This window comes from Platichthys flesus, chromosome 3 (genome assembly GCF_949316205.1).
Source record: "Platichthys flesus chromosome 3, fPlaFle2.1, whole genome shotgun sequence".
Taxonomy (NCBI): Eukaryota; Metazoa; Chordata; class Actinopteri; order Pleuronectiformes; family Pleuronectidae; genus Platichthys; species Platichthys flesus.
In genome coordinates, this window is record NC_084947.1 from 17,648,413 (window position 1) to 17,660,510 (window position 12,098).

The window sequence follows — 12,098 nt, forward strand, 5'->3', positions numbered from 1 at the left end:
CAATGGACTTGTATTAAATGTATAAGTCCCTGTCTGTGTCTGAACAGAGGACACACCAGAAAAAGAAGGGAGACCTTAAGGAAAAATCCATACTACAATGTTTTCGTTTCAAAATCTCTGTCCAAGTAAGTGATTTGGCTCCTCATCAGTTTTAATCCCTGTCTGAAAACACATATCACGTGACCACTAACAGACACTGGGCATGTGAGTACCAAGGCAAACAGGAATTACTCGATTAACAGCTCATCTCCTACACCTTGTAAGCAGTTGATTCAATGTAAAATGCTGAATTTAACTAAACAACAGCTGGTAGCCAAGACAACATGGTCCCCAACCCCTGCAATTGATCATTAATGTTATTTTGCACATGTAGATGACGCTTATGCTGTTTGTTTCCACCTGGAGAGGGTCATGTCTCTCGCTTAGCTCCGAGGGATTTGGGCTTTTGGGGCGCTGGTTGGTGGAAACTTTGTGATAATTTATCAAACAGATAGTCGTTTCAGTCTCCTCAAATAATTCTTGCCAGTAAAGCAAACTAAGTATATTTCCCAAAATGTTCAACTTTTCCTTTGAATAAAATGACCTGTGAACACATCGTTTAGGAGGCGAGTAGGAAGATGTATATGAATAAAAAACCATAACCCCAGACATTTATAAAAAATGTCTGTTTTGCAAATGTTAGTGTTAGTGCGCTGAAAAATACAGAATTTATCGTACACAGACTTCGGAGGAACGGAGCCAACATTGTAACCCTACCAACACAGCATGCTGCACACGGCTTCATCCTCACCTTCAGTGGAGACGGGGTAGGCCTGTGACAAAGAGCCTTGCAAATGGCAACATGCTAATTGTCGTAAGTATCTGATTGGTGTAATAGCGCTTTACAAGTTATGTGGTGGGTAATAAAGTGACAGTGCGTTTAGCTCCAAATCATGCGGAAGACGCATGCTGAGCTGTCTGACGCTGGCAGAAAGGACTGCTCAATTAGGGAGCAGATTTAAGATGAGAGCGTTCATTCCCCAGCCCAATTAATTAGCACTAAGAGAGGAGAGGCAGCCAGAGAGCAGAGGAGAGATTTAGCCAGGAAGTGCCCACCAGGGACTCGCTCTCCTGCTCCTATCTCCTCACCCTTACTCTATTCCATGCTCTATTTCCCTCTGTGTCCTGCTCATTCTTTTATTCTTACACTCTGTTCCTTTGACTCCTAGCTCACCATATGCCCCCCCCCCCCCCCGTTATTAACAGTCCTATAGAGGTCAAACACACCAGTATAATTGTCTGCATTTGATTACACAACCATTGCAATTTCTCATTAGAGCATCAAGTTAGATGGATCTACAGACATTGTCATTTGCTGTCCCTGTAAACACATGTGATGGAACTAAAGCATTATTTAAGCTCACATTAGTATTAGTTTAAAGGTTAAGTGTGTAGAATTTAGTGGCATCTAGTGGTGAAGTTGCATGTTGCAGCTGATTAACTCTTATCTCACCCTCTCCTTCCAAACATGCAAGAGAACCTGTGGAAACCTTCCGTCGTCATAAAACTCAAAAGGGGTTAGTTTGTCAAGTTTGGGCTATTGTTAAAAACATGGCAGGCTCCGTAGAGAGGACCCGCTCCCGATGTAAATATAAAGTATTTAAATATAAAGGGGCCATTCATTAGAATTTAGATGAAACACACTAGTGAAAACATCAGGATTCGTTTATATTAATTTATTCGTTTTTGTCAATAGATCCCTTTCACCTAAATCTTACAGACTGAACCTTTAAGCTCCAACTAAGCTCTAAAGGCTCTTCAAGGCATCACATGGCCAAATTTATTAGAGATGTCTATAAAATCATCTAAAAATCTGCATCTAATGAAATGGCGTATCGGATTGCCAGATTGTAAAATAATTTAAAATGACCCTTAAATAATTCACACAATATATATTCATATGGCTTGTGCTTATGTGAAGTCCTGGCATAAGCAGACACAGAATATATGTGTGTGTTAAATCAAACTCCCACACTGAATAAAGTGTTTCAACTATCTGGCACCACTTAAACCTGCAGTAAATTATTTTATGGGCATCAAATTGATGTGTTACATGGCCATCGCAAAGAGGGGCTTATTCGTACATCTACTCAGTCTGTCTGATAAATACAACTCCAATTACCCTCATCTCTTACGCGTGACTCCTTGTAAAGCTTGATTCTTCGCTAACTAGACTATGCAAAGTGGCTAACAGGTAGTACACAGGGGAGTTAACCCACATCTGGCTGGTTGACACGTATACAAAAAAGACACCGATTGGTTGAAGAGAACCACAAAAGTTAAGTTGCAAAGAAAAAAAAAAGAGGAACATTTTCTTAAAGCTCACAATAAAAAAAGACGTTTCATCAGTTGTTATTGTGGTTAACAGCTTTTAATGAGCAATATGTTTCTTCAGTCATTAGGGATCTATCAATGAAAACAATAACAAAGACCTAGTTCGATGATGTCGTGGAGCAGCATGGGATGACGGGAGGTGCTCTCTTCGCCACCTTTTCTCGCCCCATAATCTTCTTGGGTTGCTACTGTTTGTGTGTTTGCACTCGACGCGGAGAGGTTCGGCGTCAGAACGCACAGCTGGTGGCAATAAATAGTCATGATCTATTACGAGGGACCAATATAACAGCTGACTTGCTAACTAGCTAACTGGCTAGCAGTGTCATGCATGGTTTGCCCCATAAGTTATGGCAGAGATGGACAAAGCCACGGGTAAAGTGCGTATGAAGCAATTAAAATACGACTAAAATTAAATATCCTGTTAAGATTGAGAATTTCTTAAGGTTGGAAGCATTTTGGATAACATAATTACACAAGTCAGCAAAATATACAACATAGGACATTTTGAGGATGAATTGTTACATATTATATCTTTAAAGGGACACTGAGGTTCATGTTTTTACAGGGCCATGTGAGCAGACCCTAATGTCAAGGAAATACTGTGAAAAAGTATGTTTTTTTATCATTGAATGTTTTATATTAGAATATACACATACCTTCCAATATTATGAAAATTTCCCTCAGTTGCTAGATGCACAGAATATGTAAAACGCAGTGGCACAACATATTTAATGGTTGTTCTATAGTCATTCACGTCTTTGTTGCCAGAGTAAATGCAGGTTTCATCAAACCAGGCCATACATTTGTTATCATAATGCTTTTCAGATTAGTTTATGATGATGTCAGACCTTTCCCTTGGGCTGGTATTTCAACAACACACTGGAAACCGATTATTTGTGCCTAAAAGAAAGAAAGAAAGAAGCATACATATTTATAATGGGACGTAGCCGATACCTGCGATGGTTTGTCAATAAGCAAGGGCTGTTAATATATTGTGTCTGGACCCGTGACCCCGCCTGCCTGAATGTCAGATAACTTACACTATTACTGCCACTGCCCACCGGCCATCTATCAAAACACAGCAAAACATCAATATCAGAAGCTCGTCCCAAAACTCTAAAAATTACCCTGGTTAGAGGCAGGGAAATAAAAACCAATCAATGTGTGGTCTGAAAGGAAGGGCCAGTCCTCACTGTGCTGTATGAATTTTTGATGCCTCTGCTGCTTAAGCTCCAGACTATCAATTACGAGATAAACAGGGTCTAGGTGATTGTTGTCATGGTGCACAGGGCTGCCATCCAATTAGATCTCGCACCGATTAATGTGTTAATATCTTACATAATTGGTGTTCGGGGCTATTTTTTTCTCCCTCTCTCAAATACCACGCTGATCCTTATAGAGACTAATATTACACCATTAGCACAATCTTATCTGGGCAAAGTGATATAGATGAAATATATAGAAAGACACTGTATAATTCAAAAACCCATTCCGGTGGCTTGACAGACTATTTCTGCATGTTTCCAAATCATCACCTTTTTTAAGGTCCCACTCTCTTTCCGATTGTTAAGCCAACAATTCAATCAATAATATGAAAATAGTGTTCAGACCACTTGATTGTTCGGGCGAAATAAATTCTTATCAGTTTTATCACTTAGCTGAGAAAAGGCTCACAGATAAAACAACACCGGCTTTGTTGTCAGTTTTTTAGGGAGGAGGCTGGAACAAAAAAGAGACAGGGTGAAAAAACATTTGGTACAGAAAATAAGCAATGAGAGAGAGAGAGAGAGAGAGAGAGAGAGAGAGAGAGAAAGGAAAGAAACAACAGAGGAGAGAATATTTGAAAAGAGCCAAGGAAGAGTCCGGACAGAAGAAGGAGAGGAGGAAAAAAAGGAGAAAGAGAGACAAGAGCAAGGGATGAGACGGCTGCCTGGAAAGACAATTAGTATTCATGCGGCGTGGCGCTCCAGAGAGGATTAATGGACTCTGATGCCTAATATCCTGGAGAACAATTAATTTGCCCACAGTTTTGTCATGGTTGAAAGTCAAATGCTGGAACAGATCGATGCGCACAGCCGCCAGTGAAATCGCGGCAGCCCCTTCTGCCGGGCGCAGAATTTTAATTTCATCATCATCATTTTCCCCGGCTGCCACCCTCAACGAAGCTGTCCCTGACATGGCTGAGAGGGCCGCCACGTCCCGACAGGCACGGTGCACAAGCACACATGAAAAGACCAGTGCACACACACACACAAACACACAGCAGTCACACGTGCACATGATCGGTGTAGAAAACCCTCACAACCACACACACACACACTCCTTGATACAACATCCACACAAACCCTTTTCTATACACTTTTGCATCAGACATGTGCCACGTGCGACTGTGAACCTCTCCTTTGTCCTACCTGCATGGCTGAACAGACACAGCACATGTCTTCACTTTCATCCACGACTATTCTCTGAGATGGCCGAGAGTCTAACTATAAAACACAAAATCACACCACTGATTACTTGCTCCACGGTTAAGCGTTGTAAATGACGTACAGTACAACAAAAGACATGGTGAAAAGAAAAGAAAAAACAAAAGGAATTGATAGCGGTGGAAGGTGAATGGTGTGATACTGCGATGAGATCAGTAGAGATGGGCATTAGTCACATGGCACCGTCAAACGTCTACTGACAAAAAAAAAACAGGGACCACAAAAAAAAAGAGGAAAACTCTCGGACAATCACATTGCAGTAAGAGTGACAACTAATAACCAAAAGGCGGCGTGAGTGTAGAGATTCTCCAGGAGCGGGCCTATGCTAATAACATCAATAACACAATCACATGTCGACATCACCATAGGCAACACAGCGCTGATCGCCACGCGCCACCGCACCATCGTCAAAGGCGGTAAATATTTCATCAGGGATGCAGATGTGTCAATTAAAGATATGTAGAGACACAGCAAGAGCCCTCTTCTGACTCCTCGCTTTATTTGTCTTTTAGCTTCTCTGCCTTGCTCAAGGATATTCTCATTAGCACATTAATGCAACACAAATGAGAAGGACACAGGAAACAAGGAGGAAGACAAGTGGGAAAAAATAAAGACGTGCTTTTTGAGGATGTGCATCGCTTCCGATGAGCTTCACCCTGACTTCATCTGACCGGTGTAGTAATTAAATCTTAACTCAAGAGAAATGAAACCTAACAACAACAATACACATGAAACCTAAAATGATTTTAAAATGCAGCTACAATCTCAGAGAATATGTGGTTTCCAACCATCAACAGACCTGTTTTTATTTTTCCTTACTGGTGAGTGTCATCCTGTCCTCGGAACCGGCCGCTCTGCTCTGTATTATCATACGGTCCTGGTTTTCACTTCCATGGTTTTTGTCACAGTTACCCTCCGAGGGGGAGAAAAAACCCGTAGACATCACTCTATGAATTATTAAAGCCGCTGGTGCTAATTTATTTAATGAATTAAGAAGAGTCCAGTGGGGGGTATTTCAATAATGGAGCACTGTTAGTAGTGTTTTAATAAGGATGGCACACACTGATTGGGTAATTACATCTCAGCTCTCCCTATGCTGCTCCACTCTGGGGCCACGAGAGGACGAAGCATTGTGATGGTGGAGAAGTTGTCGGGCTTCTATATTTATCATAAAACACACATCACGACTCCTACTCACTGGCCTCCCATTAGAGATCGAACTGGGCTGTGCCGCACAGCAGTCAATTGAAAGGGTTATTGGATAGATGGGTGCAGAGCAAAATCAATCAGCAAGCAAATGTTTGTAAACATGAGCTTCAAAGCATATGTGGTGTATAGTATACATGCCTTTATTTTGTATATTATGGGATAGGGGTATTGCTTGTTTGTTTTTGTTTATTTTGACAAGTGAAATAATATGTTTTAAGAATAATTTTTTCCCTGTCAATCGACGTAACTTAAAAAGCTTTATTGAACATAAAAAATATTAATTCAAGCAGAGGAAATAAACACCTATTTTTTCCACCATCAATGTAAAATCTAACTAAGCATTTTATGCAGTCTAGCATTTTAATTAATACTACCAATTTAATGTAATGGTGCATAGTGATGCAGCCACATTGGTAATTTCTCTGTTATAACTATGAAATAATCACCGTCATTACAGTGATGTTCAATTTAACCACAATAAATCACAGAGGAAGAGTTCAGGTGAACCGTGGAAACCAGCGGCACAAAACAATAACGTCAGATAACAAATCTTTACGGTAACTATGACTACCGTGCAACAGCTCACAATAAAGACACTCATATTGTGCTATGGCCAGAACGCATAATACTCATTGATGCATTATAAGTCCTGTCATAAAACATTAAGCATTGGTGACTGGAAATATTTGAGAATAGTAATGCACTGTTCTAAGTTTCTTTTTCAATTTGAGATCTGTTCGGCCTCTCGTTAAGAGCAGATAAGAGGTGAAACGTTACTGCACATACAGCTCAGCATCAGGATTTACCACAGTACGAGTTAATCAGTTTAAATATGACCATCTTAAAAGATTTTCTTTCTTGATGTTTGTGATGAGATAAAAAAATTTAAAGGCAATGGAGAAACAAGAGTTGATGCGATCAAATAAATTTGCTGTTTCTATGTTTAGCTGTATTTCCGTATATTTATAGAGATATATTTATGCAATCATATTAAATATAGAGATTAACTACATATGTACTATTTCCTTTGTTAAGAAAAGTAAATGTTGACAAGTTGCATATGTAATGTCAATGTGACGGTTCCACCTGAGTTTACCACTGTCACTGTGTGAAGAGGACCCAAGCACAGAAACGTAAAAAAAATTAAACAATATTAATCTAAATTAAGTCAATAGTTTTAAACCTGACAACAGCACTGCTGCAGTAAAACATATGTTATAAATGGTAGGACTAATAAAATAAATAAAGTGTTAAAATACACAAGCCAGACGATTACAGTAAATATGTCTAACCACATATAGGTCAGAAAAACTGATCAATCCTGTCGGTGTGTGATTTTTAACACTTCTGCCACTTAAACCCAAACAATGAGAAAGATCACAAAGGAAAGTAGATGGAGGGAGAGAGGAAAATAATAATTTCTCAGCAAAAATGTCAGGCCCGGTTATGAATTTTTTAGAAAGCAATAAAGCCCACAAGCCTCGTCTGGCTCTTGTCTTACCGCTCAACACATTCAATAGCTCGCAGTGAGACACAGGGACGGAGAGAGGGAGGAGGAGAGAAAGAAAGACAGAGACCAGCAGAGTGAAAGAGAGAGAGTGAAAGAGACTGTATATAATGGGGGCTTCATTGGTCCAGGCTGGGCCTGTAATGGGACTGGATCCCGATCAATAGAGACGCTCCTCAGGCCATTCGTTGGCGTAATGACTTTAGGTTTCTCAATAATTAAGATATTGTCACTGTGCTGACTGCAGGGTCAGCCAATCATTAACCCCATGTTAAATATGCCTTTGTTTTAATTGCTTTGCCTTAACTCCTCCAGATACGCAGGCAGGCAAATTAAAGGGACAGCGCCTCTTTTCCCTGCGTGTATGAGAGTCAGAGAGGGAAAGGAGGAGAGAGATAGGAGCCCTGAGGCGTACTTGTATATGTACTGTTGAGGTGTCTGTGTTCAGCACATCACCAACCTATTAACTGCCTCTATTTTTAGCTTTCAGAATAGAATCTTTCTTCTAACAAAGGCATCAACTGTGCCATGGCATATATTCCTCTTCTCTTTAAATATAAAGATTCACTTCTGGAGGTTTGACAAGAGAGGAACCAGCCTCTTTTATTTTCTTTGAGCGCTCAGTCTATTGAGCAAATTCTTATGGAGGCTGTGTCATTTGATTTTCATTTGGGTGTTTCAAAGATAATGCGAGCTCTAAACATTTCAAAATTCTCGGCAGCGAGGCTGAATGAGGAGCCGGCAGCAGCACAGCCTACTCAGACAGTAATATTCCTACCTCACTTCCCCCATCCCAGCAATCACTCCCACCCATTCCTGCCCCAGCTGGGTGATGAGAAACAATGAATTTATATCTGACGTGCTGCCATTCTTTTCTCCCTTCCACACAGAGTGCTGTGCTTCCCTCTGTCCCGTCTGCCGCCTTGCCATTGGCTCTTGGTAAATGGACTAAAGCGCCACTCAATAGGCCGATGCACTCCGTGAAGGCGAGGGGGCTTGACCTTTCCTGGCGTGGGGAAACGCAATTCATATCGGCCCCAGACCAGCTGCCCGCTAAACGAACATCTATTCCAATTTCCAGACGCTTGCAACACAAAAAACAGGAGTGGGGTAGGGGGTGGGTGGGCGTGCATTGGGTGCTGGGGTAGGTGGGGTTCGGTTGGGTGGGGTTGAAGGGAGAGGGGATTGTGAGAAGGGAAGTCCTGATGGATTTTAGATTGGTTTCTCAATTTCTCCTCACTCAAGAGAGGTGGGGGGGAGATGAGACAAAGAGGAAAAACAAACAGCAAACACGTGAACGTCCGCACACATGCACACAAAGCTGGGAGCTAAAACTGACCCGGTGATTTACTGATTATTTATTTACTTGTCGGTGTGTTTATTATGCCGAGTTGTTAAATGATTTTATGGGATTTCACTTGATATATTTGACTGCATGCTTTTTTTTTTTACCGCGGCTAAATCATCAACACCAGACAGACTATTAATGACGGACCACCAAGAGAGACGGTTACTGTGGAGACCGCATTCCCCCGGGACCGACTCATGACAAACACACAAACAAGTATGAACACACAACACAGGATCCCACAATCAGACCCTCACAGAATGTACGCACACTCACACTTTGGACGCTTGCAAACACACAAACTCTCACGCGCCCATTCTCTGGATGTCGGGAGGAGTTTTCAGCGTGTGCAGCGGTTCAGTCAACACTTGGCTGCTTTTAAAGCATGATCATTTATTAAATCACAGAAGTTGGTGCACGCTGCAAAAAGGCAGAGTAAATTAAACGTTGGATTTGTCATCATATACACATGCGACTAAGACAAGTCCATTCAGATGCAAGGCAAGCAAACTGTCTGAGAGAGAAATGAGCATCTGCCCTGAACACGGGTCTATTTTTTTTTTGCAAGTGGGTGTCGGTACGGTGTGTGTGTGTGTACGAATGTGTGAAAGCAAGAAATCCAAACCCACACTCACACACACATACAAATTAAAATGAAAGTGGCTTATGCATTAAAGCAGTACTGTGGCCTGAACACTACATCACCATGTTGAGTCCCTTCTCTGTCTTAAGGATGGCTGCATTAATTGTACTGCTGTCTATAAATATATACTGTATAAATATATATGTATGCCTGTCTTCATTTTCCTTCTTACTGATTGAATATTTTACTCATCATTTATTATTTATCAGACACTAGCTTCATTTATCCAGTGGAAATAATATGGTACACATTTCAGTTTTGCTATGGCTGATCTACATGTTACCATTCGCTGCAGGGGATGTAAGAGACCTTGGTGGCAGAGCTGGAGAGGGCTGTTACAAAGACGCCTATACTGAGGCATGCAGACAAATGCGCTTACGCTTAAACAGAGACGTATACACAAGCACACAAACACACGCGGGCACAAGGAGGTAAACAATTCCCACTTTTGAGAGCTGGAGTTATGCCTTGGGCAACAAACCAATCATAGCGCTGCTGTATGAGCATGTTTTTTAGATAAACAACTGGTATTGGTAATTTGGCACAGCTCCCTTGGACATAGCAACGTGTAAGCAGTGTGTCCTTAAACTGTGAGTACACCAAATGAGCCACACAGCAGCACCAAGTCAGATACGAGGACGCGGTGCCTGAGGTCTCTCGGGTGTTCTGCTTTTCCCCGTAGCCCTCTGTCTGGCTGGCAATGTCTGCATGGCATTGTAAGGCCCGGCCCAATTAAACCTATTTAGAGAGCCTTCAGCCTTGGGCTCAGCGGGGACTCAACATGTCATCCTACCTTCCACAGACATGTGACTTCCTGCCTGTAACAAAGACGGCTCATGCGGTATGATGTAACCATTCAGCATTGTAGTGAAATATGCACTTTTCCACCACGGAGTTAATGTTTGTTATTTTTATTCCTCAAGAATCAATGATACCTGTTTTAGCAACTCTCCTCGTAGCTCCCTTCATTCTTGGTGGTACTGATGGGTGGGATGTGGGTTGGCTACATGGACGGAGATCAGATTTCCTACACCCCACAAAAGCAAACACAGCTAGTCGGCAGTGTGTGCCGTGCATCCCTGGAGTCCAACTGCTGCTCTGAAACCAATTTAGCAGCCCATGCTGGATGGAGTAAACCTCAGCCCCCTCCCTCTTTTCTTCTATCCATCCATCCTTTCCCTCCCTTTCCTTCCCTCTCCCTTCTGTCTTTACTCAGTTCTCCTCTCCCTAAGCGTTACTCTCTGGAAGACACGGTGGGGCCGAGGGAGAGGGAGGGAGGAGAGGGTGGGAGAGTTTTGGGCAAAAGGAGGGGGAAAAAAGAGGGGAAAGGGTTCTCTTCTTTCTGAAATCATGCTCTGGATCAGTCTGGAGAGGCCTTGTGTGTTTGGATTGGCATGGCGGCTGGCAGACGACAGGGGGAGGTGGAGCTGGAAGAGAGTTATAAATAAACATTTCAACAGGGCTGGGGAGAGGTGTCGGCAGGCCTCAGGCCTCCTTCCCTGGGCTCCTTGGCGCCCCTCCAGGTCACATTACAAGAGTAAACTGCTGCACAGCAACACTGTGTGTGTGTGTGTGTGTGTGTGTGTGTGTTTGTGTGTGTATATTCTCAATGAAGGCCTCACTATGCCAACCTGAGAGAATTAGCATATTATAACACAAAGACAAAATGTTCCAGTCAAACTTCCTTGAGTGAAGTTCTGGGTCTTTGGTGAAACAATTTCATTCATATCAAGATAATAATAAATAATAAATTGGAAAAATGTGTTTTATGTTGGCTGTAAATGTCATTAAAAAATGCATTTGTTTTTCCTGATATAAAATGTGTTTATGACAGTATTATTCAATGGTGCTCTAGGAAGGATTTTTTTAGTCTGTTTTGAAAATGATTTTCGAAAGGCCATCATCTTAGCAATCCACTTTGTGGCACCACACTTTACAATCAATCTGTATTAGGAGTTACATTCAATATCACTTTCCATATTGCGCCTTTTATTACCGTCACAGACATAAGAAAAATTAAACACAGCATAAACAGTCCTATGAAAACGAGACAATGATACATTGCATAACTGTGTATATCAACATATGCACACAATTGCAAGCAGGAATTTTTGTCTGATCCATTACTGTGTTGAAGACTCTGGCAGATCTGCCAAGCAGCTAACAGGCATTTTGAAAGAAGCCGCGGGGGTAAAGTGCAGCACAGTGAATCCAATCCTGGGAACGAGAACAGACGCCCAGTACTTTGCCCTCCTCTGCCCAGGCTGAGAGCTTGAGTTGGGCACTGGGCTAAGAAACCCTTGGCAGCAACACTTCGCCCTGCTCTTACGTGGATGGAAATGCGAAAATTGGATATCAGACTGTGCGGACTGAGGAATGGTTACAGTTATGCACTATATCTGTATCTGTATTTACAGATAGCACCTGTACACCTCACAAGACCGAAGGTTCCTGTAAGTATGTACCGTATGTGTAAGTATGAACTATGTTTTATGACTTTGGTGTGTAGATTTCTTTGTACAGTATAAACTC